Source organism: Notamacropus eugenii, chromosome 1 (genome assembly GCF_028372415.1).
Source record: "Notamacropus eugenii isolate mMacEug1 chromosome 1, mMacEug1.pri_v2, whole genome shotgun sequence".
In the NCBI taxonomy this organism is placed as follows: Eukaryota; Metazoa; Chordata; class Mammalia; order Diprotodontia; family Macropodidae; genus Notamacropus; species Notamacropus eugenii.
Genome location: NC_092872.1, coordinates 460,646,673 through 460,660,498, shown reverse-complemented (window position 1 = coordinate 460,660,498; position 13,826 = coordinate 460,646,673).

Sequence of the window (13,826 nt, the reverse complement as noted above, 5' to 3'; positions counted from 1 at the left end):
GGAACTCCCTGGCTTTGAAAACCCAGATGTCGTGCTTCCCTCTACGGTAACGATGGTCAGACAGTTGGACCTGTCTGTTGAATTATGGTCAGGCAGAGGAATCCATGTCTATTGAATACTTTGGGGCTTGCTGACAGGAAATGTTTGCTTGCCCAGATGAGGACTCTGGGAAGCTGCTAAAAGAGCCCAGCTTTGAGAGGAAGCCATGTCTGTTGACTTTTAATTTCTCTGTATTTTCTTTGAAGTTCAGCGTGCTGACTTCCCTGAATTAGGTAAATGATATATGTGCTTGGTTAAAGGAATGATTCATGTGCTTAATTAAACTGATTGCTAACTCCTTGAAAGTTGCTTTCCTTTTATGAATGCAGATCTAAGAATCTGATGTAGTAAACCCCCTTGTATATGTTGGGGTGCTTACTGATACAGACCTTAAAATGTTGGTACTGCCAGGGAAATGGCAGTACAAAGCATGTCGATCAATTAATCATTTAACTAAACACTTATTGAGCACTTGTTATTTACCCAGTTCTATCTGGGTTCCCTATAGAATACATAATGCTATAAGATGCTATCCCTACCCTCAAAGAACTCACAGTCCAGCATAGGAGAAACACATGAAAAGATATATCACTTTGCAACACATATTTATTTAGCAGCACTAAATGAGATGTCACAGATATTTGATTAGAGAATGTCCAAGCTAAATTGAGCCTTTGAGCACAAAACTCCATGGAGGCTAAGTGGTGTTGTAGATAGAGTACCAGTCCTAGAGTCAGGAGTTCACATCTGGCCTCAGACGCTTGACACTTACTATTTGGGAGACGCTCAGCACTTAACCACAGTTGTCTCAAAAAAAAAATGACATAGAACTTAGACTTTTTTAGCTGGATAAGGAACTCCTAGGAAAGGCAGTCAGGTGTGGAGGGAAGAAACAGCTATTATGAAGTTGTTTTCAATTTTTTATTTGCTAATTTGCTATAAAAGAGAATCAAGAATTGTCCTTTTGACATCACTGATTGTGGTTTGGCATGATGGTACAAGGTCTGACTCCTGGATACACATTTGATTGAGCAGGAGGTAGATTATTGAATCTGAAGTAGAGTAAGTGTGAAAGATAAGACACACCAATAGAGAGAAAAGAGTGTGAATTGGTTATTTAGTATACAGTGGAATGGATTCTGGATACTATGTGAGAGCATTTCAGTTTAGACCCAAAGTCTATTCAGGGGTGGGGAACATGCGACCTCAAGGTCACATGGGACCCTCTAGGTCCTCAAATTCAGCCCTTTGACTGAATCCAAACTTCACAGAACAAATTCCCTTAATAACAGGATTTGTTCTGTAAAATTTGGACTCCAAAAATGCTTTGCACATCCAGAGAGAGAACTATGGAGTTTGACTACAAATTGAAGCATACTATTTGCTCTCTTTTTTGTATTTTTTTCTTTCTTGTGGTTTCTTCCATTCATTCTCATTCTTCTTTACAACATGACTAATGTGAAAATCTGTTTAATAAGAATGTAAATGTAAAGCTGATACATCATCTTGGGGAAGGGGGAGAGGAAGGAGATAGAGAAAATTTAAAACTCAAAAGCTTATGGAAGTGAATGTTCAAAACTAAAATTAAATTAATTTAAAGAAAAAACAAACAAACAAAAACTTGGACTCAGTCAAAAGGCTGCACCCAAGGACCTAGAAGGCCCCATGTGACTTCGGGGCTGCAGATTCCCTACTCCTGGTCTATTCCATGTTTAGTGTGTGTGTCAATGAGAGAAAGGGGGTCCAAGTATGGATACCTGGAGCTCATTCTATGATTGAAATGAGGGAATGAGTCTTGAGTTGTGGATTCATAGAGGTAGATTCTAGAATAAGGCAGAAATAGGGGTCTGTTGCTTACATATTTCTTTGGAAAGATCATGGGATATGAGTCCATTTCATTGAAGCTTTCTTGCAATTTATAGGCACTTTCAGAATGGAATCAGATTAGTCAGTAAATTCTTAAAGGAGTTGACTTGAATTGTATCATATATCAACTTATATAAGGAAAGGTTTAAGAGACATGGGGGTGGAAACAAGGGTGAAATTCAATGAGAGTAGAAGTCAATACTTGGGCAGGAGATGACACATCCAAAACCAGAATATTTACTTGACTTTATATGTGAATCTCTTCTAGCTTATGATAGGAAGGAGAGGGTCAATGATAATTTCTTTTAAAAAGAGGCTTCCCCTAAACTTAGTTTCATAAACTCTTTGTTACTTCTCTTAGTCAATGTGTAGGAAATTTACCTTCAATTGCAGGGTAGATGAGGTGGTGACTATGGGTTTTATGGGGAGTGATGTAGGATTTCACCCCAGCATCTGGTTCTTCCTCATAAGTGAGAATTAGATCCCAAAGAGAAATTCCCCTTGTTGGCTGCATCTTTTTTAAAGATGAAATTGTTATTACAGCAAGTTATGGAGTACTAGCTGCTCTAATTTCTGTAGAGAGAGAGCTCTAGGAGATACTTCTACCATTCATTTCTTTCAGGGTTATGATCTGTTTTCAGAATACCTCATCTATATCCTTTTCCTGTCCAGATGGACTACAGTATTGTTGTTGAGTCATTTCAGTCGTCTCTGACTCTTTGTGACTCCATTTGGGATTTTCTTGGCAGAGATACTGGAGTGATTTGCCATTTATTTCTTCAGCTCATTTTATCAACGAGGAAACTGAGGCAAACAAGGTTAAGTAACTTGCCCAGGGTCACACAGCTGGTACATGTCTGAGGCCAGATTTGAACTCGTCTTCCTGACTCCAGGCCTGACACTCTATTCACTGTGCCACATAGCTTCCCAGACTATTGTAGACAACACCAATAATAGCATGGCTATTTCTTCATCTATTGGACTTCAACCAAAATGTTCCCCACTATGCTAGTTTCTGAATTTCATTAATAACATACTTTCATAACAGACAATATAGTCCTCTTTTATGTATTCTATATATTTTTAAAATAAGATATATTTATCCAGAATCATAATCTTCTCATGGTTCTCATCAAACAAAATTTCAAAGGTACTATGAGGTCAGATTGTCTCCTCATGTTAGGACTTTAGGTTGCTCTTTCTTGCTGCTTAAACACTGGGCATTTTTATATAGACATTGGGGGCATCCTCTTCTTTGGTTTTTGACTCCTGTGAACTTTTTTGCATCTCAACTGATGATATTCCTTTATTTTACTTGCCATTTATGATATCTAGCTTGGTAATAGGTATACAAAGGCAATTTTTTACTCTCCTTATCCCCCACTTTTAAAACTTAAAGCCACTTTGATTAAATGTGCAAGACATACATTCTTCTTGTCATTCATGGATACATTCCATTCCCGCTTTCTGTTCTATATTTTAAGCTGTGATCCAATAATTGACACTCCCCAAATCAGCTTTTCTCTTCTGTATTCTTTCCCTTTAATGAGCAACAGTAATGAAAATGTGATCTGTGCTCTACTGATCTTGAATTTCTTACCCAAGATTTTGTAATCTTTGGCAAATTTTTTTTAAGGTTCTTTCTTATTTGCGTTCACATGAACCACCAGAATCAGGTAATAATCATCCTTTTGGACAGCTCTTGGGAGTTTCTTTGTTATGATTTGGAGACTGGAAAAAGTTACTTTTCTGTTGTTATCAAGTCCATAATTCACCATTTCAAATTTTCCTCTGCCCTTCAAATCTTTACTCAGCTTGTTTTTTTCTTATTGAAGTCCTGCTTCAACTTTTTAAAGGAACTTTTAATGGTACTGATAACTAGAAAGGTGGAGAGGTGATCCTTAGATTCTCTTCCAATCTTTACCTTCTCATTTAGGAAAGAGACCTGCCTACACTTTGAGTAGATTAGTTGCTTGGTTGTGGCTGAAGCACTAACATTTCACACAGTGCAAATCCCTGCAAAATTTAACCTGCTTTCATTAATTACTGAAATTTTTAGCCTTATCTTTCAGACTGTTATGGTTATTTAGAAATCAACTCTTAAACATTTCATTAATACTTTTAAAAATCATCCCTTATTCTTTCATGCTCAATCACCATGCCTTAATAACTTTACAAATCATCTTTCTTTTTCTTCTCTCACTAAATTCCTAATTTGTTTTTATCAATTTGTTTACTTATGTTTTCTTGTTTACATTACCTTAAACCAGCTACTTTCTTCCTTTTAATCTTTCTATTCAGATACTTTCTTCTTAATCTTTTTATGCTTTCAGATTGGGGCCTTCTTTTTTAATCTGAATTTTTCTCCTTCAACTTTTCCTCAAGTTCATTCAAATTTCTCCAAATAAATACTCTTCAAATTCAATCTTTGGATTTTCCCCCCAAATTTAAAGCCCTTCAAATACACTTTAAATTTTCACCTCTCTTATTCAGCTCAATTCCATTTCCTTTTCCATCCCTTTCTTCACATTTAGAAGAGAGAATTAAAAAGTCAAATATAAAAATATATATTGATTTAATTTGGAGTTTCCTATTAAGTTCTTCATAGAATTTCCCTTCCTCCTTATTCTCCGTAACAGATGTTGCCACATAAGTTGCAATTATTTTCATGGTGGTCTTTTTATAAATGTATTGCAGCACTCATGATAAGCGAGATGAACAAATGTCCCATGAAATGATGTTTCTTATTGCCTTCTGGGTGCACAATAAAACCCAATTCTTCCTACTCCTTTATTTGTCTCTCCAAGGATAATCTAATCTGTGAGTGATCATTCCATTTAGTTGCCACTTCTGATATGATTCAGCCCTTCTAGTAATATTGGACCTGTTGACCATTGGACTAGGATCTCAAAATTAGGGCATCAATGATAATCATATTAATGCTTAATTGACAGTCTATCAATTGAAATTCTTAGTATTGTTTATACTGTTGTCTTCTGTTCTTCCACCATCACTGCAGAAATGGAGGGGGGCGCATAAAGGACTAAGGGCTTTATATTTCTATATTTTATATAAAATATACTTATATATTTTAATTTATACTTATAAATTATATCCCAAAGAGGATTTATTCTTTATATTTTATGTTTTAATTATATTTTAATTTTATATTTTATATTTTACTTATATATTTCATATTTTAATTTGTTTCATAGCTTGCCATGCCCAAGGAATTCATAAGCAAGTTTTACTGCTTATCTTTCTCTCTACCAAGGTAGACTGGTCCTCAGAAAGCCAATATTGTCTGTTGCCAGAACCGTGTTTGGAGTCTTGATAGCAGGGTAATTAGAACCTGATAGAGATTATTCTTCACTGACTTAGCTTTTGAGAACCAGGGTCACTTCAGTACCACAATGAAGAATTGGATTGTCTTTGCAAAATATTTATATTTATCAATTTTATGGATGACAGATAGCTAGGAGGGATGGTTAGAATGTTTTATGATAGAGTCACCATCCAAAATGATATCAGCAGACTAGATGCTAGGCCAATTTGAATGAATTTAAATTGAATAAGGATAAATGAAGGATCTTATACTTGTATTCAAAAAATCAGCTTTATGTGGTTAGATAACAGCTGATTTTTGAAAAATATCAGATTTTATAAAATATCAGTTTTTAGTGACCTGCAAGTTCTATGTGAATCAATTGTATGGTATGGAAAGTTGTAAAACTAAAGTGATATTAAGCTGCATTAAGAGAGACATAGGTAATAATCATCTGGTTCTCTGTCCTTATTTGGCCACATCTGGAATGTTACGTTCAGTGGTGGACATCAAATTCTAGGAAGGATATTGATAAATCTTCAGGTCATGCGCTGATGCCTAATCATGATGAGGAAGTAATCCTAGGTTTCCAAAAGTTCAATGAAGCATAAATTGTGGTAGATTTTATAATACTGAAAAGTCTTCTACAAGAAATCTTGTAAAAGGCTGAGTCTGATTTCTTAGCACTTTTCTAAGAAAGAAGAGACTCATCCACACTAGGTTTGCCACTTGGTCAGGAATTCTTTGAACAACACAAGGGGACTGGTTCTGAAATCAGAAGGCTAAGGTTCAAATACCACCTCAATATTACCTATTTGACCTTTGAGAAGTTATGCCATCCTTGGACTTCACTTTCCTCATGTGGAAAATGAGAGGGTTGAACTAGATGGCCTCTTGGGTCCTGTCATGCTCTGAATCTATTGTCTCATAACCAGTGATGTTAGTCCAAGAGCTATTTCATAGGAATAAGGATTTTAGAACAGCAAGGGACCTTAGAAATTCAACTTAAGGCCTCAGCTTCCCCAAATACACATGGCAGAAAGAAGATATATACCCTTTTTCTAATGGATAAGGTTCACTGATTCATTGTCTCTTAGAGCTACTTGGATGACAGTTGCCTTGGTAAAAAAAAAATGTCATTGTTAAATTGGGATGATGCTGGTTGCTGAGACCCAAGTCAGTCCATGGGGAACTGCTCAGTGGTAGAGCTCAGCAAATGAGTTTATATGATTGCATGGGGCCATTTATTCTCATAGAACTTGATTTACTTTTGCGTTGTATTTGGCTGATTGGCCTCCCTCTACAATGAAACTAGTTATTAATCTTTTTTTTATCACTAGCCATTTTTCTGTAATGTCATATAAAAACCCCAGGAACTGCATTTTCCGAAGGGTAATACATTTGTGAATGGTGGAGTTATGCTCCTGTAATTGAGGCTGAACTGAAATAATAGGATGCAAGGGAAAAATTTGGACAGGAATTTTGGAAAGAGGCATTTCTGCACAGCTGAATGAAGGTGGTTTTAATATTCAACAGGTTAAGCATAGAATCCACTGATGGTCCAATGCATAGCTCAGAAATGCCAAAAAAAAATAATAAATACGTGTTCATCTATGCATTTCCTATCATAGTTTACTGGGCATTCACTTATTCCTACCTTCAAGACTTTTTAAAATTAAAATAGCAAAGGACTAGACATGATTTTAGCTATGATTCATAAAGTCACACATAGGGTAACTTAAAGAAATCAAAATAATTTTTATCCATTTCTGAATTTCATGTGTAGTCAGAGAAAGAGTCAAATACAGCATCAGCCCAAAGCAAAATTGCAAATTAGGTAAATTGTACCTTCCAGGGTTTTCATACAAAGTCAAGCCCCTGCTCAGTGAGCTCCTGTGACCACTTGTTAGCTCTAGTATCAAATATAAAGTCCTCTGTCATTTAAACTTCTTCATAACCAGATCCTTTCTTATATTTCTAGATCTCTTACATTTTACTCCATCCCCCTCTCCTCAACCCTGTCATGTGCTTAACCATCCATCTCCATTGGTCTAGTTACTATTATTTAGACACTCTCATTTCAGTACCTTTTCACTGTCTGTCTCTTATGTCTGGAATGCTCTCCCCCTTCAACCTTCAACCTTCTGAGTTTCCTTGGCTTCAGCTCATACCTTATAGGGTCTTCTCTGAGACTGCCTTTTATCTAGTCTATATATTTGGTATCTCTCTAGGTACTTAGATATTGTCTCCCCCAACCCCATTCAAATATAAACCGTTTGAGAGCAGATACTGTGTTTTTGCCTTTCTTTGCATCCCATTCTTGAGCACAGCTTGACACAATATAAATGTGAGGCTTCCCATTATGGGGCTTCCTATTCCTTCCTCTTTCTATACCTTCCATTTCATCAAAAATCTTCTGTCATATCTATCTCTTCAAGGACCTGCTCTCTGCTAGAGGTTTGATAGCTCATTAATTGTTTATGTCTATCAGTGTGTACCTTTTTACAGGCAAAATACTTCATTCAAGTAGGAGGCCTCTGAAGGCAATGCCTTAACCAAAATGATCGGAATGGTTTAATTCTTAGATCTGCCTCTTTGGTCCCAGAAGACAGAGAATGGAAGAATGGTTGGGCATCCTAGGGAAGCAGATGTTAGCTAAATACAAGGAGGAACTTGTTAACAGAGCTACCAAAAGTGAAATGAATGGGCTGCTTCCTTCAGCTGAAGGTTTTTTTTGAAATTTATTTATTTAACTTTTAACATTCATTTTCACAAAATTTTGGGTTCCAAATTTTCGCCCCATTTCTCCCCTCCCCCACCCCAAAATGCTGAGCATTCTAATTGCCACTATCACCAATCTGCCCTCTCTTCTAACATTCCTCCCTTCCCTTATCCCTATCTTCTCTTTTGTCCTGTAGGGCAAGATAAGTTTCTATACCCCATTACCTGTATTTCTTATTTCCTAGTAGCAAGAACAGTACTCAACAGCTGTTCCTAAAACTTTGAGTTCCAACTTTTCTTCATCCCTCCCTCCCCACCCATTACCTTTGGGAAGGCAAGCAATTCAATATAGGCCATATCTGTGTAATTTTGCAAATGACTTCCATGACAGTCGTGTTGTGTAAGACTAACTATATTTCCCTCCATCCTATCCTGTCCCCCATTGCTTCTATTCTCTCTTTTGATCCTGTCCCTCCCCAAGAATGTTGACTTCAAATTGCTCCCTCCTCCCATTGCCCTCCCTTCCATCATCCCTGCCACCCTGCTTGTGGCCTTCTCCCCCACTTTCCTGTATTGTAAGATAGGTTTTCATACCAAAATGAGTGTGCATTTTATTCCTTCCTTTAGTCGAATGTGATAAGAGTAAGCTTCATGTTTTTCTCTCACCTCCCCTCTTTTTCCCTCCACTAATAAGTCTTTTGCTTGCCTCTTTTATGAGAGAGAATTTGCCCCATTCCATTTCTCCCTTTCTCCTCCCAATATATTTCTCTCTCATCGCTTAATTTCATTTTTTTAAAGATATGATCCCATCCTATTCAATTCACTCTCTGTCTCTCTCTGTCTGTGTGTGTGTGTGTGTGTGTGTGTGTGTGTGTGTGTGTGTGTGTAATCCCATCAACTACCCAGATACTGAAAAGTTTTAAGAGTTACAAATATTGTCTTTCCATGTAGGAATGTAAACAGTTCAACTTTAGTAAGTCCCTTATGACTTCTCTTTGCTGTTTATCTTTTCATGCTTCTCTTCATTCTTGTGTTTGAAAGTCAAATTTTCTTTTCAGCTCTGGTATTTTCATCAAGAATGCTTGAAAATCCTCTGTTTCACTGAAAGACCACTTTTTCCCCTGAGGTATTATACTCAGTATTGCTGGGTAGGTAATTCTTGATTTTAGTCCTAGTTCCTTTGACTTCTGGAATATCAAATTGCATGCCATTTGATCCCTTAATGTAGCAGATGCTAGATCTTGTGTTATCCTGATTGTATTTCCATAATACTTGAATTGTTTCTTTCTAGCTGCTTGCAATATTTTCTCCTTGACCAGGGAACTCTGGAATTTGGCCACAATGTTCCTAGAAGTTTCTCTTTTTGGATCTCTTTCAGGTGGTAATCGGTGGATTACTTGAATACTTATTTTGCCCTCTGGTTCTAGAATCTCAGGGCAGTTTTCCTTGATAATTTCATGAAAGGTGATGTCTAGGCTCTTTTTTTGATCATGGCTTTCAGTTAGTCCCATAATTTTTAAATTGTCTCTCCTGGATCTATTTTCCAGGTCAGTTGTTTTTCCAATGAGATATTTCACATTATCTTCCATTTTTTCATTCTTTTGGTTTTGTTTTGTGATTTCTTGGTTTCTCATAAAGTCATTAGCCTCCATCTGTTCCATTCTAATTTTGAAAGAACTATTTTCTTCAGTGAGCTTTTGAATCTCCTTTTCCATTTGGCTAATTCTGCTTTTGAAAGCATTCTTCTCCTCATTGGCTTTTTGAACCTCTTTTGCCAATTGAGTTAGCCTATTTTTCAAGGTGTTATTTTCTTCAGCATTTTTTGGGGTCTCCTTTAGCAAGGTATTGACCTGCTTTTCATGCTTTTCTTGCATCTCTCTCATTTCTCTTCCCAGTTTTTCCTCCACCTCTCTAACTTGATTTTCAAAATCCTTTTTGAGCTCTTCCATGTCCTGAGCCCACTGAATATTTGTTCTGCGTGTTTGGGATACAGAAGCCTTGACTTCTGTGTCTTTCCCTGATGGTAAGCCTTGTTCTTCCTCATCAGAAAGGATGAGAGGAACTATCTATTCACCAAGAAAGTAACCTTCTCCAGTCTTCTTTTTTTTCCCTTTTCTGGGCATTTTCCCAGCCAGTGACTTGACTTCTGAGTCTCCTCTCCACACCCATCTCACCTCCAGATCTGCCCAGCCAGTGCTTGGGGTTTGAGATTCAAATGCTGCTTCCCAGCCTCAGGGCTTTGTGCAGGGGCAAGGCTGCTATTCAGTGTGAGATTAAGTTCAGGTGCTCAGGTGCTCAGGTGGGGGCAGGGCTGCCTCACAGGGCTCAGTTCCCTCAGGGGGTTTATGCAGAGACCTTCAACAATGAATCCAGGTTCCTGCCTGCTTTGGGAGCCCCAGTCTGTTGCTGCCTCCTCTGCTGCCTCCCAATGGGGCCTGAGTCATGGGGACACCCTGCTCCTCTCTCGGCGAGCCAAAAAAGACTCTCTCACTGACCTTTAGCGCCCGTGGGTGGAGAGACCTGCGCTGCCACCAGAGACTCTGTCCCTGAGGACTGCTGAGATCTGCTCCTCTCAGTGCCGCCTGGCCAAGGCAGGGCTGGATTCTGCTCTGGGTCCGGTGCATGATGGTTTTTTGGTATTGGTTTTTCAGGTTTCTCTGGAACAGATATCTCCTCCACTCTGTTGTTCTGTGGCTTCCACTGCTCCAGAATTTGTTGGGAGTTCTTCTTTACAGGTATTTTATGGGCTGTGGGTTTGGAGCTAGCATATGTGTGTCTTTCTACTCCACCATCTTGGCTCCTCCCCCAGCTGAAGGTCTTTAAGTGAAGGCTGGATGATCATATGCTGGGATATTGTAGAGGTTACATTGTGGATAGGGTGCCAGGCCTGCCTGAAGTCAAGAAGACCTGAGTTCAAATCCAGATATTCACTAGCTGTGTGATGCTGGATCTATTTACCTCAGTTTCCTCATCTGTAAAGTGGAATAATACCACAACGTACCTCCCTGTGTTATTGTGAAGCTCAAATGAGATAATAATTGTAAAGAGTTTAGCACAGTGCCTGAGACATAGTAAATGCAAACTAAATATTGCCTGTTATTCATAATTTTCATTATCTTCATCATCATCATCATCATCATCATCATCATCATCAAGGCTTAAACCTGATCTCTGAAGTGTCTTACAAGCTATGTCTAAGTGTAGGTTGAAGGTCCAACAAACACTTTCTTCTCCCAACCCTGTCCTGCTCCCCCAACTTCTTTATAAGCACTGCCTGGAATTTCATGACTTAGAATTTCCATCTAAGGTGGAAGCTGATGTCAGTATCACTATAGCTCCATGTGTCTTGTTGTAAGTCTCTTGACAAGTTAAAAGTAAGATAATAGGGTTATAATATAATATTTAGTCCAACCCCTTCATTTTACAGTTGAGAAATCTGAGGCCCAGAGACTTCAAATGACTTGCCCAGAATCATATAGACTGTATCAAAGCCTGGATTTGAACTCAGGTCTTCTGATCTAATACCCTTTCCATAATACCAAACTGCCTTCAAAGCTATGATGAGATTAGTCAAGGGTCTAATCTAATCTAACCTAATCCTGGATGCCCAGGATGGTGTAAAAAAGTTATCTAGCTAAATAAAAATGTTTGTCAATGCTGAGCATATCAGAAACTATGAGCTGAGCTCCACATAAGAGCCCCTAGAACCCAAAAGAAAACATTGATTATAATAAATTGCAGTTGGTGTTCAAGACACATAAGTAGCTTCAAATAGTATAACAAAACCCAGGAATTTGGCAAAGTTCTTTCAGCAATGTCACATCATAATCCTCCCTTGATGAGCACTTGTCTCTCTGATTCCTTCAATTTAACATTCAAACGGAAAGGGATAATTGTTGCAAATGATACGCTCTGTTTCAATCTTCACTGGTTACCTATGGTAGTGGGGGTGGAGATGGGAGTTCTCTAATCCTCTGAAGCCCCCTGCAGCTCCACTCACAATTAAAAGAATAGCAGGGTTCTATATGAACTACCTAGATCCTTAGCCAGCCTTTCAGAGGGAATAAAGCCAGATGAACATCAAGCTCACTCTGTTTTTGCTTTGAAACCAGTTTTATTTAAAGGAAGCTGAGCTTGGCTCATTTGATTACAAAACAGGTATATTTAGAGCCTATTACTGGACTGGGAGAAACTGCCAATTTCTGAGGGAGCTTCTAGAACCAAAACCCTTGGCAACATTCTCCAATTTGTCCAAATGGTCTGCATCCGATTTTGTTGTCCCATGGCTAGATGCCATCAGGTACATGGAGACAGAGTTCTGAGGGGAGGAGCTGAATGAATCACAGGAGACAACAGGATTGGGACCCTACTTTCATCGAAGTCCTAAGAGTGAGAGGAAGTGGATTTGCTATTTTCACTTGGAATAGATCATTGTCACAGGTGGCTTCTGCTTCAGATGTGTCAAGGCAGGAAGTATCAAGTTGAGTGCACCCAAACTAATGTTGTTTCTTTTTTTACTCAGTTTCTATAATCATGGATCAGGGAAATTCTGCAGGAGTAGTTCACTAGATTTTAGCAAATCATTTGATAGAGTGTGGTACTCAATTCATGTAGGGAAGATGTAGTGATGTGTACTAGAAAAGAAGTGTTCAATTCATGTGGGCTGCAAGTGGTCCACAAAACTACAAAATGTAGCCCAAACCAGATGAAAATGTAATTGGAAATAGTTTAACAAAATGAGTAAAAAATGCAATATAGATGCTGTTGATTTGTGGCTTTTCAAGTCAATTTGTAACTGGTAGAGATCTGTTTCTTTTTGAGTTTGACACCACTATACTAGGTGATAGGCAAATAAATGGATTTGGAACTGGTAGAACTGTCATCTGCAGAGTGCTCATTAATGATTCAATGCCACATTGGCAGGACTGTTCTAGCAAAATCCCAGGGATCTGTATTTGGCCTTGTGCTGTTTAACATTTTTATCAGTGACTTGGAGGAAGGTATAGATGGCATGTTCATCAGATTTGTAGATGACTCAAAGCTAGAGAGATAGCTACCACATCAAATGGCATGGTAAGAATCCAAAAAGCTCTGACAAATTAGATTATTGTAATGAATCTAGTAAGATGAAATTCAATAGAGATATGTCTTTCACTTGAGTACAGAATAATCAACTTTACAAACAGGTCAGAAGGGACATAGAGAGCAGTTTCTCAAAAATATCTAAGGATGTCAATGGATTTCAAGCTCAGTATGAGTCATTGGTGTGATGTAGCAACCAAAAAAGCTAACATGATCATAGCCTTCATTGGGGAATATAGTTTCCAGGACATTTCAAACATGTGAAGAGGAATGGTCAGATAAGAGGAATTTATCCCAGTGGTGATGTGGGTAGCTGAAGCAGAAGCTCAGTGCTTAGAACGTTATCTATCATGAGTCATTGCCGTCTTTCTGACTTTCATCCTGCCACTGGACTGTGATAACTCTGGAAGAGTGAAACTGACAATTTTATGCAACTCTGCCTCACTTAAATCCAATCCATGCATAGGTCAAGACATTTTCATTCATGTCCATTGATTCTCTTCAAAAACAGGGGGTGAACAACGACAGTAACAGTTTCCAGGAGCAGAGAGGTGATAGTCCCTTTGTACTCTACCCTCATCAGACTCTTTCTGGAGTGCTGTGTCAGTTCTGGTCATCACAGTTTAAGAAGGACATTGACAAACTGTAGAGAATGCAGAAGGAGGGGAGCCAGGACAGTGAAGCACCTTGAGTCCTTGTCATAGGAGAATTGGTTGAAGGAACTGAGAATGTTTAACCCAGAGAATTGAAGACTCAGGTTCAGGATGACTCAGTAGCTAAGTTCAGTTTTTTG